Here is a 21,204-nt window from a genome sequence, read left to right as displayed (position 1 = left end):
TGGGAAATTGGTGAAGGCCTCTTTTGGTTTGTACATAGATGTCATCAAACTCTTTTGACACTCTATTCAAGAAAACCTTAATCTCTGGGAAAAAGGAGGATTTAGGTCTGCATTTTGGTCTCTGAGTCGGTACTTCAATGGTAAAGAGAGAAAGCCTGATCTTCAGGCAGAAGAAAGAGGTCCTGGAACAGGACAATGTTATCAGATTTATAGGAACTTTCTGCCCTGAATGGAGAATGCTCAAGAACGCCATAACAAAACATCTTTCCATACTACAGTTGGACCCTGATCTTGGCCCCTTGCTGAAATCTCCTTTACAGATGAGCTGGCGCAGATCCAAGAACATTAAAGATCAGCTAGTTCGGAGCCACCTCGTAACATCCACACTCAAGAAACCCACCGTCACAGGTTCTTTTCCCTGTGGCAGATGTAAATCATGCCCACAAATATCAAAAACCAATACTGTCACGGACAGGTATGGCCATACAGTAAGGCTACAACATTTCTTCAATTGTGATACTCAAGCGGTTTATCTACTGCATAACTGTTAGGGTCTCCTGCCCTGTGCTGCCACGTCGTCATGGCAACCAGGAGACAAGTGCTAGCGGAGTAACCTGAGCGCAGCTGATACTCCGGTTCGGGTCTTTTGCTGTGCAGTGGTTACAGGCTCTGTGCACGGCAGGGGATCCGGTGCTGGTTTTTGTGCCCACAGTCTGTGAGGTCTGAGTGGGGCGTGGACAGCACCTGCTTTATAAGGCCTCTTCTCAGGTTAAGCAGATGCTGCTGAATCTTTGTTGGTTAGTCAGTTCCTGAAAGTTAGCCAGTACTGTGTAGCTTTGTATTTGTTGTTGCTTACTGCAAATAGGCCTGGGGATTTGGTACTACACTCTGCCAATCCAGACCTAGCAGTAAGACTGGAGTCAGTCGTTTAGCTTGCTGGGGTTCTTTTACTACTCTGTGAACTTAGCAAGTTTGCGGCTGTATTCTAAGACTTGCCTGCCTAAATCCTGTCTCACTGTGCAAGGTGTCAGGTGTCAGTTTAGTGGCAGTAAGCTGAACCTGTGCACTGCAAGTGAGAATTAGGATTGTGGAGACTCTCCTTGTGTCTATCATTCCATCTCTGACCAAGGAGTTTACTGCCACACCCGTTGGTAACCCTTTAGGGTTTTGCTGTTGCCCTTAGCAACAGCATTTCGGGTTCTCTACGTATTAAAACACAACATCTTGCTTTTCCCATCTGAGCATTACTAATACTAGGGAGACACCCAGTTCCTTAGCCTCTGGGCTTCTCTGTTCACTTTGTGTGTATTTTGTTACCCTATCACCTTCTGTGTCTGTCTGTGAGTTCATTTGCTTTGCATACCTATCCGTTCAGACACCAGTACATTCCTGCAGGCACTGGTGTGCATAACAGTTCAAACACCAGTACATTCCTGCAGGCACTGGAGTGCATAACAGTTCTGACACCAGTACATTCCTGCAGGCACTGGTGTGCACAACATATTCAGCAGCCTAATACTCCTGTTGAAATTTTGTGGGAATATGGAGCATACCCCTCAAAATACGTTGCAACAGGTGGTCGATCAGGTGCAGGTCCTGACTCGACAATTTAATGATTTGTCCATTAAAATGCACACCTCCCAGGCCGCTGGCGGAGCTCCCGCAGCAGCAGCACCTTCAGGGGTTAAGGAGCCGAAAGTAAATCTCCCGGATCGTTTTTCTGGAGATCGCTCGCAGTTCTTTTGTTTCAAGGAGAGCTGCAAGCTATACTTCCGGCTTAGGCCTCAGTCTTCTGGGTCGGAGATTCAGCGGGTGGGCATAGTGATTTCCTTGCTACAAGGAGACCCACAGGTCTGGGCATATGGGTTGCAGCCTGACTGTCCGTCGCTTAAAAGTGTTGATGCTTTTTTTACGGCACTGGGCATGTTGTATGATGACCCTGACAAGACGGCCTCAGCCGAGGCTCAGATTTCGATCCTTAAGCAAGGGCGAAGGCCAGTTGAGGTTTACTGTACGGAGTTTCGGAGGTTGGCCCATGATACCCAGTGGAATGACCCAGCCCTGAGACACCAGTACCGAAGAGGTCTTTCTAACCAGATAAAGGACCAACTGGTACAATATCCCTTGCCTGATAGCTTGGATCAGCTCATGCAGTTATCCATCCGGGTGGATAGATGGCTGAGAGAGCGTAGGCTTGAAAGGGAGACTGAGGTTTCCTTCTTTCCCAAGGGAACCTCAGACTCTGAGGAATTTTCCAAGGAGCCTATGCAGATTGGGGCTACCCGCCTCTCCTCGCGTGAGAAGACGCGGAGGAGACAGCAGGGGTTGTGTTTGTACTGTGGGAATAAAGGTCATGTGGTAGTATCATGCCCAGAAAAGCCGGAAAACTTCAGGGCCTGAGGGTGATGGGAAATATCCTGTCAGGCCAGAAGTCAGAATTTCCCAAGAAGACTTTTATCATTCCGGTGACCTTGAAGATCCTCGGTCAAACTGTCAAGACTGAGGCCTTTGTGGACAGTGGGGCCGACGGGGTTTTTATGGACCGCCAATTCGCCCTGAAACACTCTGTTCCCTTAGTACCCTTGGCATCGGAAATTAAGATTTGTGGGTTAAACGGGGAACCATTATCCCAAGGTAAAATTACCTCTTGCACTAGCCAGATTTCTTTGTTTATTGGAGCCACACACTCTGAAAAATTGTCCTTTTATGTGACTGTCTGTACTTTTGCCCCATTGGTGTTGGGGTTACCCTGGTTAAGGGCCCACAATCCTCAATTTGACTGGGTCTCTGGGGAGATTCTTAGTTGGGGTACTGATTGTTTCAGGAGTTGCTTGAGCCTTCCAGTCAGGCTCTCGCAGCTAAGTTTGCCAGGATTGCCAGGGTGTTATGCAGATTTTGCGAACGTGTTCTCCAAAAAAGTTGCAGAGGTACTACCTCCCCATCGCCCCTATGACTGTGCCATTAATTTGTTGCCAAATGCTAAGCTTCCCAAGAGCAGGTTGTACTCCCTGTCACGTCCTGAGACTCAGGCTATGGCAGAGTACATTCAGGAGAACTTGGCTAAGGGATTTATCAGACCTTCACAGTCTCCAGTTGGGTCGGGGTTCTTCTTCGTGGGTAAAAAGGACGGTTCGTTGCGACCCTGCATCGACTTCAGGGAATTGAACCGTATCACGATTAAAAACTCATACCCACTGCCTCTCATTTCGGTCTTGTTTGACCAGCTTCGTACTGCCACCATTTTTTCTAAGATTGACCTACGCGGTGCGTACAATCTAATCCGAATAAGAGAGGGGGATGAATGGAAGACTGCCTTTAATACCCACTCAGGGCATTATGAATATTTGGTGATGCCTTTTGGGCTCTGTAATGCCCCGGCAGTCTTCCAGGATTTCATGAATTATGTGCTCAGGGAATATTTGGATAGATTCTTAGTTGTATACTTAGATGACATCCTAATCTTCTCCCATTCCCTGGAGGAACATCGGAAGCATGTACGCTTAGTCCTCCAGAAACTCAGAGACCACCGGCTTGGGGCGAAGCTGGAGAAGTGCGAATTTGAAGTTCAGCAAATCGCATTTCTAGGATATATTATCTCCCCAGAAGGTTTCCAAATGGAGGGTTCCAAGGTACAGGCAGTTCTGGATTGGGTGCAGCCCACTAGTTTGAAGGCGCTTCAGCGTTTCCTGGGCTTTGCGAATTTTTATAGACGATTTATCGCTGGATTTTCGTCTATAGTGGCGCCTTTGGTGGCACTCACTAAGAAAGGGGCGGATGTTGCTCACTGGTCTTGTGAGGCTAAAGCGGCTTTTGCCCGTCTCAAAAGGGCATTTGTATCGGCCAAGGTGCTGCGACACCCAGATCCAGAGCGTCCTTTTGTGGTGGAGGTGGATGCCTCTGAGATGGGTATTGGGGCAGTGCTTTCTCAGATGGGAGTGTCTGATAATCGCCTTCATCCCTGTGCTTACTTTTCCCGTAAATTTTCGCCTGCCGAGATGAATTATGACGTGGGTAACCGGGAATTGTTGGCTATTAAGGATGCACTCGAGGAGTGGAGACACTGGCTTGAGGGGGCTAAGTTTGTGGTCTCAATTCTCACCGACCATAAGAATCTGGCATATTTAGAGTCAGCGAAGCGTCTCAATGCCAGGCAGGCACGATGGGCTTTGTTTTTTGCTCGCTTTAATTTTTTGATAACATATCGCCCTGGGTCAAAAAACATCAAGGCTGATGCGCTCTCGCGGAGTTTTGCTCGAATCCAGGAGACCACAGAGGAGCCGTTACCCATTGTGTCCCCATCATGTATTAAAGTGGGCATTACCCAGGACCTCTTATCATTAGTCCTTAGAGCACAGGAGCAGGCTCCTCCAGACCTTCCGGTAGGTCTTTTGTTTGTGCCTCCTAGGTTAAGACAGCGAGTGTTCCTGGAATTCCATGCCAAGAAGTCGGCAGGTCACCCGGGTATTGCCAGAACTCGGGAGTTGCTATCTAGGGCGGTGTGGTGGCCCTCGGTGGCTAAGGATGTGGATCAGTGGGTTCGGGCATGTGACATCTGTGCCCGAAATAAGACTCCTAGAGGGGTTCCTGTTGGCCCATTACATTCACTCTCTATCCCATCTAAGCCATGGACCCACATTTCAATGGATTTTGTGGTGGACTTGCCCAAATCCTCGGGGATGACAGCCATCTGGGTTGTCGTTGACAGGTTTTCGAAGATGGCGCACTTCGTTCCACTGGTTGGGCTGCCATCGGCCAGACGCCTGTCTGAATTATTTATGCTGCATGTTGTGCGTCTCCACAGGTTGCCACTTGATGTGGTCTCTGACCGCGGATCCCAGTTTGTGGCCAAATTCTGGAGGGCATTTTGTTCCGATCTCCAGATTTCTGTCAGCTTGTCGTCAGGCTACCATCCGCAGTCTAATGGGCAGACTGAAAGGGTGAACCAGTCCTTGGAGCAGTTCCTCAGGTGTTATGTCTCCAAGTGTCAGACTGACTGGGTTGCTCATCTGTCCATGGCGGAGTTTGCCTATAACAACGCTGCTCACTCTGCTACAGGGATCTCTCCCTTCCTTTGTGTGTATGGGCATCATCCTAAGGCCAATTCTTTTGACCCCCTGGACTCCACGCCTGGTGGTTCCTCTGTGGTTTCGGTCCTTAGAGGTATTTGGCGGAAAGTGAAGAAAGCCCTTGTGTCTGTGTCATTAGTGACCAAAAGGGTTATTGATAAGCGGAAAAGACCCTGCAGCTTCAAATTAGGAGACTTCGTCTGGTTGTCTACCAAGAATTTGAAGTTGAGACAGCCATCTCATAAGTTAGGCCCCCGGTTCATCGGCCCTTATAAGATCACCAGGGTTATCAATCCGGTGGCATTTCAGTTAGATCTGCCCCGTTCTTTGGGTATCAATAAAACATTTCATTGTTCCCTTTTAAAACGGGCGATTAGTAATCCTTCTTCCAGTGGAAGACCTTCCCCTCTTCTGATACGTGGCCAGAGGGAGTTTGTTGTTGAAAGGATTCTTGACTCCAAGATGGTTCGGGGTCGGCTGTCATTTTTGGTGCACTGGAAGGGGTATGGCCCGGAGGAGCGGTCGTGGGTGCGCAGTTGTGATCTTCATGCCCCCAGACTGATACGCTCTTTCTTCTCGCAGTTCCCCGATAAACCCGGTGGTAGGGGTTCTTTGACCCCTCGTCAGAGGGGGGGTACTGTTAGGGTCTCCTGCCCTGTGCTGCCACGTCGTCATGGCAACCGGGAGACAAGTGCTAGCGGAGTAACCTGAGCGCAGCTGATACTCCGGTTCGGGTCTTTTGCTGTGCAGTGGTTACAGGCTCTGTGCACGGCAGGGGATCCGGTGCTGGTTTTTGTGCCCACAGTCTGTGAGGTCTGAGTGGGGCGTGGACAGCACCTGCTTTATAAGGCCTCTTCTCAGGTTAAGCAGATGCTGCTGAATCTTTGTTGGTTAGTCAGTTCCTGAAAGTTAGCCAGTACTGTGTAGCTTTGTATTTGTTGTTGCTTACTGCAAATAGGCCTGGGGATTTGGTACTACACTCTGCCAATCCAGACCTAGCAGTAAGACTGGAGTCAGTCGTTTAGCTTGCTGGGGTTCTTTTACTACTCTGTGAACTTAGCAAGTTTGCGGCTGTATTCTTAGACTTGCCTGCCTAAATCCTGTCTCACTGTGCAAGGTGTCAGGTGTCAGTTTAGTGGCAGTAAGCTGAACCTGTGCACTGCAAGTGAGAATTAGGATTGTGGAGACTCTCCTTGTGTCTATCATTCCATCTCTGACCAAGGAGTTTACTGCCACACCCGTTGGTAACCCTTTAGGGTTTTGCTGTTGCCCTTAGCAACAGCATTTCGGGTTCTCTACGTATTAAAACACAACATCTTGCTTTTCCCATCTGAGCATTACTAATACTAGAGAGACACCCAGTTCCTTAGCCTCTGGGCTTCTCTGTTCACTTTGTGTATATTTTGTTACCCTATCACCTTCTGTGTCTATCTGTGAGTTCATTTGCTTTGCATACCTATCCGTTCAGACACCAGTACATTCCTGCAGGCACTGGTGTGCATAACAGTTCAAACACCAGTACATTCCTGCAGGCACTGGAGTGCATAACAGTTCTGACACCAGTACATTCCTGCAGGCACTGGTGTGCATAACAATAACCTGCGGATGTAATCTTAAATATGTTGGCATGACTACACGAAAACTCAAAGAGAGAGTCCTGGAACATCTGGGCAACATCCGTAACGCTTTAAAAGACCTTGCCCGTATGAAACAACTCACCTCCGTTGCTAGGCATTTCCACTTTTACCACAAGGGATCCATCAACGAATTCAAAGCCTTTGGCCTAGATCGTGTCCACTTGGGCATACGAGGTGGGGACATTACTAAGGAACTCTACAAGAAAGAGAGCGAATGGATTTTTCGTCTTAACAGCCTCAGGCCCTTCGGCCTGAATGAAAACATCAATTATGCTGTTTTCCTTTGAACAATCCTTATAGAAATGCAATCAACTCCTATTCCTTAACCTTTTAATTTCAAACAATTTTTATTCTTCTTTCCCTTTTCCTTCCTAAACCCCCCCTATCTTCCCCCCCCTCTCTCTCCTTTTTCTTCCCCTCCCTGTCTACCCTCCCTGTCCAGCTCATCTTCCCACCCGATCTACACAGCCCCCAACAGATTTATACTGTTCTTATTAACATTTTTGCCTCCTACGTTTTCTTTCTCCCAATAATCTTAATTCTCACTTTCTCATTTGTCCAACCGTTTTTTTATATCCTGTATATCCCTTCATTAGTATAACACTCATATGTACCCTTACACTGGACAATTTGCACTTTTTTCACTTAATCCCAACGCACATCCCTTCTCCTTTCCCATCTTTTTCAATCCTTTCACCCCTTCCCATCCATTACATACCCCGCACCTCTCACCCTCCAGTGGGTGTCAATGTCTCCTTCCCCTCCCACCCCTTACCCACAGGATGTCACCCTCACACTGTCCCCCCCCAATAACACCCAACATGGCCACCTGTATACCCAAACCTTCCCTCCCTCTACCTCACCTTATCCCTTACCCGCACTCATATCCAGACACTGATCCCGGGACCACATCTATTACTGTAGGCTCAATTCACACTCATTGGTGTTTCACATTTATCACCACTGACATGACCATTTTCACCTTTATTTACCAAATAGATCTTTTTACAAATGATATTTTCAAACGCCAATTTGATTAATTCTCTGATCAACGTTAATCCTATATCATCACCATATTCTCCACCTGGATCTCTTCCCTATTATACTGTTCCCCCAATTTTGTTTGTATTTATTACCGTCCCCCTTTTTCCTTTTTCTTGTAGCATACATCTGCCATCTACCAAGATGGCGCCTAGGGCCTCTCTGTTCTTCTAATATATACTTTGCCCTCCACCAAGATGGCGCCCGCAATCTCGCGGCTCTTCGGGGCCACCTGACCATTCCCACCATACGTGTGTGAATGGCCAGTCTACAACATGGCGCCGCAGACCTCACAACTCCCGCCTCCCTCGTCATGCTCCGTCACACTCACAGCTGACCGGCACTCCGTAGCGGCAGCTGTTAGCTCCGGCCCACCGCTCCCGAATCAACAGGTAATTGGTCAGTATTGACATATGAGCTGCTTTAAAACCCCGTTCCCCACTCACCCCTCCAAACCCGGAAGTGAACAAGCCCGCCAGGGCGAAACGCGTCTTCCACGGGGGTGACCGCATATGGAGTGAACCCTTGGCTCCTGCACTGGTACCTGACGATGCCCTGACCTGCCCATTCTGATCTTTTCAATCCTGGTGATCGTAAGCCCTCTGCTGTCTTGTGTACAATATACACAGACAGCAACAGTATATGTATGTTTAATAATATGCTGTATGTCACCATATATCCTAGTAAATCTGTGTAGTATATAGACACATTGCTGCTACAAGCTCTATTTCCTAACAGCAGCTGCACACACACATATACAACAATATTTTTTTCATATCAGCTAGACATCTTACACCATTTGCCTGAGTTTTTACCAGCAGAGGCCAGTACATTGAAATAGGATTTCTTTCATTCACTGTGATCCTCAGTGGCTCTCTTTGGTACTGACAATACCATTATTTTTCTGGCCTAATCTGTGGTATTTACTATACTTGATTTTCCAAATCTAGATGATTTCCCACACTCAGTTCAGGATGTATTATGATTAGAGATGAGCGGGTTCGGTTCCTCGGAATCCGAACCCGCCCGAACTTCAGGTTTTTTTACACGGGTCCGAGCGACTCAGATCTTCCCGCCTTGCTCGGTTAACCCGAGCGCGCCCGAACGTCATCATCCCGCTGTCGGATTCTCGCGAGGCTCGGATTCTATCGCGAGACTCGGATTCTATATAAGGAGCCGCGCGTCGCCGCCATTTTCACACGTGCATTGAGATTCATAGGGAGAGGACGTGGCTGGCGTCCTCTCCGTTTATAGAGAAGAGAGTGAGACAGTAGAGAGAGACACAGTAGTAATTTTGGGGAGCATTAGGAGGAGTACTAGTAGTTACTTGCTGAAGTGATAGATAGTGTGACTGTATTATCTGACTTGTGGGGGAGATACTGACAGTGGGGAGCAGTTAGAGTCTGAGAGCAGGACTCAGGAGTACATATAACGTACAGTGCACACTTTTGCTGCCAGAGTGCCACACTGCCATTGTGACCACACTGACCACCAGTATAATATATATTGTGATTGTCTGCTTAGGAGTACTACTTGCAAGTTGCTGATAGTGTGACCAGTGACCTGACCACCAGTTTAATAATCACCACCAGTGAGTTTAATATATATATATATATATATATATATAATTGTATATAATATATATATAATATTGTATACCACCTACCCGTGGTTTTTTTTTTTTCTTTCTTCTTTATACATACTACTATAGTAGCTTACTGTAGCAGTCTGCGGTGCTGCTGAGCTGACAGTGTCCAGCAGGTTCGTCATCAGTCATTACATAATAAATATATATACCTGTCCGGCTGCAGTACTAGTGATATTATATATATATATATATTGATTTCATCTCATTATCATCCAGTCTATATTAGCAGCAGACACAGTACGGTAGTCCACGGCTGTAGCTACCTCTGTGTCGGCAGTCGCTCGTCCATCCATAATTGTATACCACCTACCCGTGTTTTTTTTTTTTCTTTCTTCTTTATACATACTACTATAGTAGCTTACTGTAGCAGTCTGCGGTGCTGCTGAGCTGACAGTGTCCAGCAGGTCCGTCATCAGTCATTACATAATAAATATATATACCTGTCCGGCTGCAGTACTAGTGATATTATATATATATATATATTGATTTCATCTCATTATCATCCAGTCTATATTAGCAGCAGACACAGTACGGTAGTCCACGGCTGTAGCTACCTCTGTGTCGGCAGTCGCTCGTCCATCCATAATTGTATACCACCTACCCGTGGTTTTTTTTTTTTTCTTTCTTCTTTATACATACTACTATAGTAGCTTACTGTAGCAGTCTGCGGTGCTGCTGAGCTGACAGTGTCCAGCAGGTCCGTCATCAGTCATTACATAATAAATATATATACCTGTCCGGCTGCAGTACTAGTGATATTATATATATATATATATTGATTTCATCTCATTATCATCCAGTCTATATTAGCAGCAGACACAGTACGGTAGTCCACGGCTGTAGCTACCTCTGTGTCGGCAGTCGCTCGTCCATCCATAATTGTATACCACCTACCCGTGTTTTTTTTTTTTCTTTCTTCTTTATACATACTACTATAGTAGCTTACTGTAGCAGTCTGCGGTGCTGCTGAGCTGACAGTGTCCAGCAGGTCCGTCATCAGTCATTACATAATAAATATATATACCTGTCCGGCTGCAGTACTAGTGATATTATATATATATATATATATTGATTTCATCTCATTATCATCCAGTCTATATTAGCAGCAGACACAGTACGGTAGTCCACGGCTGTAGCTACCTCTGTGTCGGCAGTCGCTCGTCCATCCATAATTGTATACCACCTACCCGTGGTTTTTTTTTTTTCCTTTCTTCTTTATACATACTACTATAGTAGCTTACTGTAGCAGTCTGCGGTGCTGCTGAGCTGACAGTGTCCAGCAGGTCCGTCATCAGTCATTACATAATAAATATATATACCTGTCCGGCTGCAGTACTAGTGATATTATATATATATATATATTGATTTCATCTCATTATCATCCAGTCTATATTAGCAGCAGACACAGTACGGTAGTCCACGGCTGTAGCTACCTCTGTGTCGGCAGTCGCTCGTCCATCCATAATTGTATACCACCTACCCGTGTTTTTTTTTTCTTTCTTCTTTATACATACTACTATAGTAGCTTACTGTAGCAGTCTGCGGTGCTGCTGAGCTGACAGTGTCCAGCAGGTCCGTCATCAGTCATTACATAATAAATATATATACCTGTCCGGCTGCAGTACTAGTGATATTATATATATATATATTGATTTCATCTCATTATCATCCAGTCTATATTAGCAGCAGACACAGTACGGTAGTCCACGGCTGTAGCTACCTCTGTGTCGGCAGTCGCTCGTCCATCCATAATTGTATACCACCTACCCGTGGTTTTTTTTTTTCTTTCTTCTTTATACATACTACTATAGTAGCTTACTGTAGCAGTCTGCGGTGCTGCTGAGCTGACAGTGTCCAGCAGGTCCGTCATCAGTCATTACATAATAAATATATCTACCTGTCCGGCTGCAGTACTAGTGTGATATAATATATATTGATTTCATCTCATTATCATCCAGTCTATATTAGCAGCAGACACAGTACGGTAGTCCACGGCTGTAGCTACCTCTGTGTCGGCAGTCGCTCGTCCATCCATAATTGTATACCTACCACCTACCCGTGGTTTTTTTTTTTTCTTTCTTCTTTATACATACTACTATAGTAGCTTACTGTAGCAGTCTGCGGTGCTGCTGAGCTGACAGTGTCCAGCAGGTCCGTCATCAGTCATTACATAATAAATATATCTACCTGTCCGGCTGCAGTACTAGTGTGATATAATATATATTGATTTCATCTCATTATCATCCAGTCTATATTAGCAGCAGACACAGTACGGTAGTCCACGGCTGTAGCTACCTCTGTGTCGGCAGTCGCTCGTCCATCCATAATTGTATACCACCTACCCGTGGTTTTTTTCTTTTTCTTTATTCTTTATACATACTACTATAGTAGCTTACTGTAGCAGTCTGCGGTGCTGCTGAGCTGACAGTGTCCAGCAGGTCCGTCATCAGTCATTACATAATAAATATATCTACCTGTCCGGCTGCAGTACTAGTGTGATATAATATATATTGATTTCATCTCATTATCATCCAGTCTATATTAGCAGCAGACACAGTACGGTAGTCCACGGCTGTAGCTACCTCTGTGTCTTTTAGTTGTGCCTATTAAAATATGGAGAACAAAAATGTTGAGGTTCCAAAATTAGGGAAAGATCAAGATCCACTTCCACCTCGTGCTGAAGCTGCTGCCACTAGTCATGGCCGAGACGATGAAATGCCAGCAACGTCGTCTGCCAAGGCCGATGCCCAATGTCATAGTACAGAGCATGTAATCCAAAACACCAAATATCAGTAAAAAAAGGACTCAAAAATCTAAAATAAAATTGTCGGAGGAGAAGCGTAAACTTGCCAATATGCCATTTACCACACGGAGTGGCAAGGAACGGCTGAGGCCCTGGCCTATGTTCATGGCTAGTGGTTCAGCTTCACATGAGGATGGAAGCACTCAGCCTCTCGCTAGAAAACTGAAAAGACTCAAGCTGGCAAAAGCACCGCAAAGAACTGTGCGTTCTTCGAAATCCCAAATCCACAAGGAGAGTCCAATTGTGTCGGTTGCGATGCCTGACCTTCCCAACACTGGACGTGAAGAGCATGCGCCTTCCACCATTTGCACGCCCCCTGCAAGTGCTGGAAGGAGCACCCGCAGTCCAGTTCCTGATAGTCAGATTGAAGATGTCAGTGTTGAAGAACACCAGGATGAGGAGGATATGGGTGTTGCTGGCGCTGGGGAGGAAATTGACAAGGAGGATTCTGATGGTGAGGTGGTTTGTTTAAGTCAGGCACCCGGGGAGACACCTGTTGTCCGTGGGAGGAATAGGGCCGTTGACATGCCTGGTGAAAATACCAAAAAAATCAGCTCTTCGGTGTGGAAGTATTTCACCAGAAATGCGGACAACATTTGTCAAGCCGTGTGTTGCCTTTGTCAAGCTGTAATAAGTAGGGGTAAGGACGTTAACCACCTCGGAACATCCTCCCTTATACGTCACCTGCAGCGCATTCATAATAAGTCAGTGACAAGTTCAAAAACTTTGGGCGACAGCGGAAGCAGTCCACTGACCAGTAAATCCCTTCCTCTTGTAACCAAGCTCACGCAAACCACCCCACCAACTCCCTCAGTGTCAATTTCCTCCTTCCCCAGGAATGCCAATAGTCCTGCAGGCCATGTCACTGGCAATTCTGACGAGTCCTCTCCTGCCTGGGATTCCTCTGATGCATCCTTGCGTGTAACGCCTACTGCTGCTGGCGCTGCTGTTGTTGCTGCTGGGAGTCGATGGTCATCCCAGAGGGGAAGTCGTAAGCCCACTTTTACTACTTCCACCAAGCAATTGACTGTCCAACAGTCCTTTGCGAGGAAGATGAAATATCACAGCAGTCATCCTGTTGCAAAGCGGATAACTGAGGCCTTGACAACTATGTTGGTGTTAGACGTGCGTCCGGTATCCGCCGTTAGTTCACAGGGAACTAGACAATTTCTAGAGGTAGTGTGCCCCCGTTACCAAATACCATCTAGGTTCCACTTCTCTAGGCAGGCGATACCGAGAATGTACACGGACGTCAGAAAAAGACTCACCAGTGTCCTAAAAAATGCAGTTGTACCCAATGTCCACTTAACCACGGACATGTGGACAAGTGGAGCAGGGCAGGGTCAGGACTATATGACTGTGACAGCCCACTGGGTAGATGTATGGACTCCCGCCACAAGAACAGCAGCGGCGGCACCAGTAGCAGCATCTCGCAAACGCCAACTCTTTCCTAGGCAGGCTACGCTTTGTATCACCGCTTTCCAGAATACGCACACAGCTGAAAACCTCTTACGGCAACTGAGGAAGATCATCGCGGAATGGCTTACCCCAATTGGACTCTCCTGTGGATTTGTGGCATCGGACAACGCCAGCAATATTGTGTGTGCATTAAATATGGGCAAATTCCAGCACGTCCCATGTTTTGCACATACCTTGAATTTGGTGGTGCAGAATTTTTTTAAAAACGACAGGGGCGTGCAAGAGATGCTGTCGGTGGCCAGAAGAATTGCGGGACACTTTCGGCGTACAGGCACCACGTACAGAAGACTGGAGCACCACCAAAAACTCCTGAACCTGCCCTGCCATCATCTGAAGCAAGAAGTGGTAACGAGGTGGAATTCAACCCTCTATATGCTTCAGAGGTTGGAGGAGCAGCAAAAGGCCATTCAAGCCTATACAATTGAGCACGATATAGGAGGTGGAATGTACCTGTCTCAAGCGCAGTGGAGAATGATTTCAACGTTGTGCAAGGTTCTGCAACCTTTTGAACTTGCCACACGTGAAGTCAGTTCAGACACTGCCAGCCTGAGTCAGGTCATTCCCCTCATCAGGCTTTTGCAGAAGAAGCTGGAGGCATTGAAGGAGGAGCTAAAAGGGAGCGATTCCGCTAGGCATGTGGGACTTGTGGATGGAGCCCTTAATTCGCTTAACAAGGATTCACGGGTGGTCAATCTGTTGAAATCAGAGCACTACATTTTGGCCACCGTGCTCGATCCTAGATTTAAAACCTACCTTGGATCTCTCTTTCCGGCAGACACAAGTCTGCTGGGGTTCAAAGACCTGCTGGTGACAAAATTGTCAAGTCAAGCGGAACGCGACCTGTCAACATCTCCTCCTTCACATTCTCCCGCAACTGGGGGTGCGAGGAAAAGGCTCAGAATTCCGAGCCCACCCGCTGGCGGTGATGCAGGGCAGTCTGGAGCGACTGCTGATGCTGACATCTGGTCCGGACTGAAGGACCTGACAACGATTACGGACATGTCGTCTACTGTCACTGCATATGATTCTCTCACCATTGAAAGAATGGTGGAGGATTATATGAGTGACCGCATCCAAGTAGGCACGTCAGACAGTCCGTACTTATACTGGCAGGAAAAAGAGGCAATTTGGAGGCCCTTGCACAAACTGGCTTTATTCTACCTAAGTTGCCCTCCCACAAGTGTTTACTCCGAAAGAGTGTTTAGTGCCGCCGCTCACCTTGTCAGCAATCGGCGTACGAGGTTACTTCCAGAAAATGTGGAGAAGATGATGTTCATTAAAATGAATTATAATCAATTCCTCCGTGGAGACATTGACCAGCAGCAATTGCCTCCACAAAGTACACAGGGAGCTGAGATGGTGGATTCCAGTGGGGACGAATTGATAATCTGTGAGGAGCGGGATGTACACGGTGATATATCGGAGGATGATGATGAGGTGGACATCTTGCCTCTGTAGAGCCAGTTTGTGCAAGGAGAGATTAATTGCTTCTTTTTCGGTGGGGGTCCAAACCAACCCGTCATTTCAGTCACAGTCGTGTGGCAGACCCTGTCACTGAAATGATGGGTTGGTTAAAGTGTGCATGTCCTGTTTATACAACATAAGGGTGGGTGGGAGGGCCCAAGGACAATTCCATCTTGCACCTCTTTTTTCTTTCATTTTTCTTTGCGTCATGTGCTGTTTGGGGAGTGTTTTTTGGAAGGGCCATCCTGCGTGACACTGCAGTGCCACTCCTAGATGGGCCAGGTGTTTGTGTCGGCCACTAGGGTCGCTTATCTTACTCACACAGCTACCTCATTGCGCCTCTTTTTTTCTTCTTTGCGTCATGTGCTGTTTGGGGAGTGTTTTTTGGAAGGGCCATCCTGCGTGACACTGCAGTGCCACTCCTAGATGGGCCAGGTGTTTGTGTTGGCCACTAGGGTCGCTTATCTTACTCACACAGCTACCTCATTGCGCCTCTTTTTTTCTTCTTTGCGTCATGTGCTGTTTGGGGAGTGTTTTTTGGAAGGGCCATCCTGCGTGACACTGCAGTGCCACTCCTAGATGGGCCAGGTGTTTGTGTCGGCCACTAGGGTCGCTTAGCTTACTCACACAGCTACCTCATTGCGCCTCTTTTTTTCTTTGCGTCATGTGCTGTTTGGGGAGTGTTTTTTGGAAGGGCCATCCTGCTTGACACTGCAGTGCCACTCCTAGATGGGCCAGGTGTTTGTGTCGGCCACTAGGGTCGCTTAGCTTACTCACACAGCTACCTCATTGCGCCTCTTTTTTTCTTTGCGTCATGTGCTGTTTGGGGAGTGTTTTTTGGAAGGGCCATCCTGCGTGACACTGCAGTGCCACTCCTAGATGGGCCAGGTGTTTGTGTCGGCCACTAGGGTCGCTTAGCTTAGTCATCCAGCGACCTCGGTGCAAATTTTAGGACTAAAAATAATATTGTGAGGTGTGAGGTATTCAGAATAGACTGAAAATGAGTGGAAATTATGGTTTTTGAGGTTAATAATACTTTGGGATCAAAATGACCCCCAAATTCTATGATTTAAGCTGTTTTTTAGGGTTTTTTGAAAAAAACACCCGAATCCAAAACACACCCGAATCCGACAAAAAAAATTCGGTGAGGTTTTGCCAAAACACGGTCGAACCCAAAACACGGCCGCGGAACCGAACCCAAAACCAAAACACAAATCCTGAAAAATTTCAAGTGCACATCTCTAATTATGATTATCAATGAGATTTTTCAAATTGATGCTGAAATACCATGTTTGTATTGCCTGCCTAGTCTGAGTAACATGCTATTAATTCAAATATTGGGAAGCAATTCTTTCTTTTCCTTTTTTCCCTATGCGCTAATACCAGCGCCTACTACCCTTGGCTAATCTCTCAGGAGACACAGACAATTAACGTATTATTTATCTGATTTCTAAACCTAATTTCTTATCGGTGTTTTGTACTGTCTTTTGTCAGACAATTTAACCAAACTCATAGATCTTGTATCTTTTGCCTATGTCTTACTATCTTTACGTGGACTCTCATCTGCGACCCACGGAGCACAATACCACAGTTGTGGGATTTGATGAGCCGTGCTTAACGTAGAAAGTAGATCCACGTATATTTACTTTACTTATTCATCCCTTTTCGACTTTGTAAACTGTCTCCACACTTTTTCTCTTTATCCTATTACGTATATAGGTGCACTCTCATTGGTGTACTGTCATATAAATTCTCTACAACCATACCACGCTGCCAATGCCCGATCTCGTCCGATCTTGGAAGCCAAACAGCGTTGGGCCGAGTTAGTACCGGGAGAGGAGACTTCCCGCGAATACCTGGTGTTGTAGAGCAGGGAATATTTCCCTTACTATGTGAGCTGTGACGCCAACAGCAGTGTCACCACTAATTCTCATTTCTACGATATTCCTTCACATTTTGAGGCTTACGACCGATCACTGTGGCTTACGTCAGAAAGTCAGGTCCTTATGAATGCAGGTGACCATTAACTCTTGAATTTAAGTAGCCCTATTGGGATGTACTTATCAATGAATCTCTTATGACCACTCCTCGGTCCCATCAATACAGATATTCTGTACTGGTCAGAGGAAATGGGGGTAAGACGATCAAATGTCTACAACCATTCCAATCACACATTGTGAATAAACAGACCAGAACATTTTAAATATTAATTACAATATCCTTATTTTATATGGATCAGTTACATGGGTAACTTTGTTTTAAATGTCAACATTAAAAATTATGTTTTAAGTATTTCTCTTCATATGTCATAGGAATTTTCCTTTTTTTTCTAAAGAGTGCACCCACACAAGAGCCTTCTCTCTCTCTCCCTCTTTCAGTACATGTACTCTCTGGCTCTGGGCGCACCACCAACTAGGACAATATCATCCATTTAAGTAAAAAAACAGGTGTTTTTTTTCTTTTCTTTCCAATTTTGGAGTGTCTATGTGTCCGATTTTGGTTTTCTCGTATCTATACTGTATAAATTTGTAGTGATGAGCGGGTTCGGTTTCTCGGAAACCGAACCCCCCCGAACTTCACGCTTTTTACACGGGTCCGAGGCAGACTCGGATCTTCCCGCCTTGCTCGGCTAACCCGAGCGCGCCCGAACGTCATCATCCCGCTGTCGGATTCTCGCGAGGTTCGTATTCTATCGCGAGACTCAGATTCTATATAAGGAGCCGCGCGTCGCCGCCATTTTCACACGTGCATTGAGATTGATAGGGAGAGGACGTGGCTGGCGTCCTCTCCGTTTAGAGTAGACTAGAGAGTAGTAGAGAGTAGAGACACTTGATTTACTAATTTTGGGGAGCATATTAGGACGGAGTACTACTTGCTGATAGTGTGACCAGTGACCACCAGTTTAATTAATCCGTTCTCTGCCTGAAAAAAAAACGATACACAGTGTGACACAGTCACATACCATATCTGTGCTCAGCCTCAGTGTGCCCTCAGTGTGCTGCATCATCTATGTAATACTGTATATCTGACTGTGCTGAGTGCTCACTGCTCACACAGCTTAATTGTGGGGGAGACTGGGGAGCAGTTATAGCAGGAGTACATATTTTAACAGTGCACACTTTTGCTGCCAGAGTGCCACTGCCAGTGCCAGTGTGACTGACCAGTGACCACTGACCACCAGTATATTGTGATTGTCTGCCTGAAAAAGTTAAACACTCGTCGTGTGGTGTTTTTATTCTATAAACGCATTCTGCTGACAGTGTCCAGCAGGTCCGTCATTATATAATATATACCTGTCCGGCTGCAGTAGTGATATATATATATTTTTTATATCATTATCATCCAGTCTATATTAGCACTGCAGCAGACGCAGTACGGTAGTCCACGGCTGTAGCTACCTCTGTGTCGGCAGTCGCTCGTCCCTCCATAATTGTATACCACCTACCCGTGGTGTTTTTTTTTCTTTCTATCTTCTTGATACTACTAGTAGCTTACTTTAGGAGTCTGCAGTGCTGAGCTGACAGTGTCCAGCAGGTCCGTCATTATATAATATATACCTGTCCGGCTGCAGTAGTGATATATATATATATTTTATATCTCATTATCATCCAGTCTATATTAGCAGCAGACGCAGTACGGTAGTCCACGGCTGTAGCTACCTCTGTGTCGGCAGTCGCTAGTCCATCCATAATTGTATACCACCTACCTGTGGTGTTTTTTTTTTCTATCTTCTTGATACTACTAGTAGCTTACTTTAGGAGTCTGCAGTGCTGAGCTGACAGTGTCCAGCAGGTCCGTCATTATATAATATATACCTGTCCGGCTGCAGTAGAGATATATATATATATTTTATATCTCATTATCATCCAGTCTATATTAGCAGCAGACGCAGTACGGTAGTCCACGGCTGTAGCTACCTCTGTGTCGGCAGTCGCTAGTCCATCCATAATTGTATACCACCTACCTGTGGTGTTTTTTTTTTTTTCTATCTTCTTGATACTACTAGTAGCTTACTTTAGGAGTCTGCAGTGCTGAGCTGACAGTGTCCAGCAGGTCCGTCATTATATAATATATACCTGTCCGGCTGCAGTAGTGATATATATATATATATTTTATATCTCATTATCATCCAGTCTATATTAGCAGCAGACGCAGTACGGTAGTCCACGGCTGTAGCTACCTCAGTGTCGGCAGTCGCTCGTCCATCCATAATTGTATACCACCTACCTGTGGTGTGTTTTTTTTTCTATCTTCTTGATACTACTAGTAGCTTACTTTTGGAGTCTGCAGTGCTTAGCTGACAGTGTCCAGCAGGTCCGTCATTATATAATATATACCTGTCTGGCTGCAGTAGTGGTATATATATATATTTTTTTTATATCATTATCATCCAGTCTATATTAGCAGCAGACGCAGTACGGTAGTCCACGGCTGTAGCTACCTCTGTGTCGGCAGTCGCTAGTCATCCATAATTGTATACCACCTACCTGTGGTGTTTTTTTTTTCTATCTTCTTGATACTACTAGTAGCTTACTTTAGGAGTCTGCAGTGCTGAGCTGACAGTGTCCAGCAGGTCCGTCATTATATAATATATACCTGTCCGGCTGCAGTAGTGATATATATATATATTTTTTATATCATTATCATCCAGTCTATATTAGCAGCAGACGCAGTACGGTAGTCCACGGCTGTAGCTACCTCTGTGTCGGCAGTCGCTCGTCCATCCATAATTGTATACCACCTACCCATGGTGTTTTTTTTTTTTCTATCTTCTTGTTACTAGTAGCTTACTTTAGGAGTCTGCAGTGCTGAGCTGACAGTGTCCAGCAGGTCCGTCATTATATAATATATACCTGTCCGGCTGCAGTAGTGATATATATATATATTTTATATCTCATTATCATCCAGTCTATATTAGCAGCAGACGCAGTACGGTAGTCCACAGCTGTAGCTACCTCTGTGTCGGCAGTCGCTAGTCCATCCATAATTGTATACCACCTACCTGTGGTGTTTTTTTTTTTTTTCTATCTTCTTGATACTACTAGTAGCTTACTTTAGGAGTCTGCAGTGCTGAGCTGACAGTGTCCAGCAGGTCCGTCATTATATAATATATACCTGTCCGGCTGCAGTAGTGATATATATATATATTTTATATCTCATTATCATCCAGTCTATATTAGCAGCAGACGCAGTACGGTAGTCCACGGCTGTAGCTACCTCTGTGTCGGCAGTCGCTAGTCCATCCATAATTGTATACCACCTACCTGTGGTGTTTTTTTTTTCTATCTTCTTGATACTACTAGTAGCTTACTTTAGGAGTCTGCAGTGCTGAGCTGACAGTGTCCAGCAGGTCCGTCATTATATAATATATACCTGTCCGGCTGCAGTAGTGATATATATATATATTTTATATCTCATTATCATCCAGTCTATATTAGCAGCAGACGCAGTACGGTAGTCCACGGTTGTAGCTACCTCTGTGTCGGCAGTCGCTAGTCCATCCATAATTGTATACCACCTACCTGTGGTGTTTTTTTTTTTCTATCTTCTTGATACTACTAGTAGCTTACTTTAGGAGTCTGCAGTGCTGAGCTGACAGTGTCCAGCAGGTCCGTCATTATATAATATATACCTGTCCGGCTGCAGTAGTGATATATATATATATATATATTTTATATCATTATCATCCAGTCTATATTAGGAGCAGACGCAGTACGGTAGTCCACGGCTGTAGCTACCTCTGTGTCGGCAGTCGCTCGTCCATCCATAATTGTATACCACCTACCCGTGGTGTTTTTTTTTTTTTCTATCTTCTTGATACTAGTAGCTTACTTTAGGAGTCTGCAGTGCTGAGCTGACAGTGTCCAGCAGGTCCGTCATTATATAATATATACCTGTCCGGCTGCAGTAGTGATATATATATATATTTTATATCTCATTATCATCCAGTCTATATTAGCAGCAGACGCAGTACGGTAGTCCACGGCTGTAGCTACCTCTGTGTCGGCAGTCGCTAGTCCATCCATAATTGTATACCACCTACCTGTGGTGTTTTTTTTTTTTTCT

At 45.7% G+C, this 21,204-nt stretch overlaps 1 long non-coding RNA gene and 1 pseudogene across 1 annotated transcript in view; both read left to right on the top strand.

The window, feature by feature from the left end:
- Positions 1-21,204, top strand: part of LOC134928966 (uncharacterized) — an 81,472-nt gene that overhangs the window by 5,862 nt on the left and 54,406 nt on the right. The window lies entirely within an intron of this gene.
- On the top strand, positions 16,891-17,009 carry LOC134930759 (5S ribosomal RNA; annotated as a pseudogene).

The sequence above is a fragment of the Pseudophryne corroboree genome, chromosome 5 (assembly GCF_028390025.1).
Source record: "Pseudophryne corroboree isolate aPseCor3 chromosome 5, aPseCor3.hap2, whole genome shotgun sequence".
Lineage (NCBI taxonomy): Eukaryota > Metazoa > Chordata > Amphibia > Anura > Myobatrachidae > Pseudophryne > Pseudophryne corroboree.
This window is presented reverse-complemented; position numbering and strand designations above follow the sequence as displayed.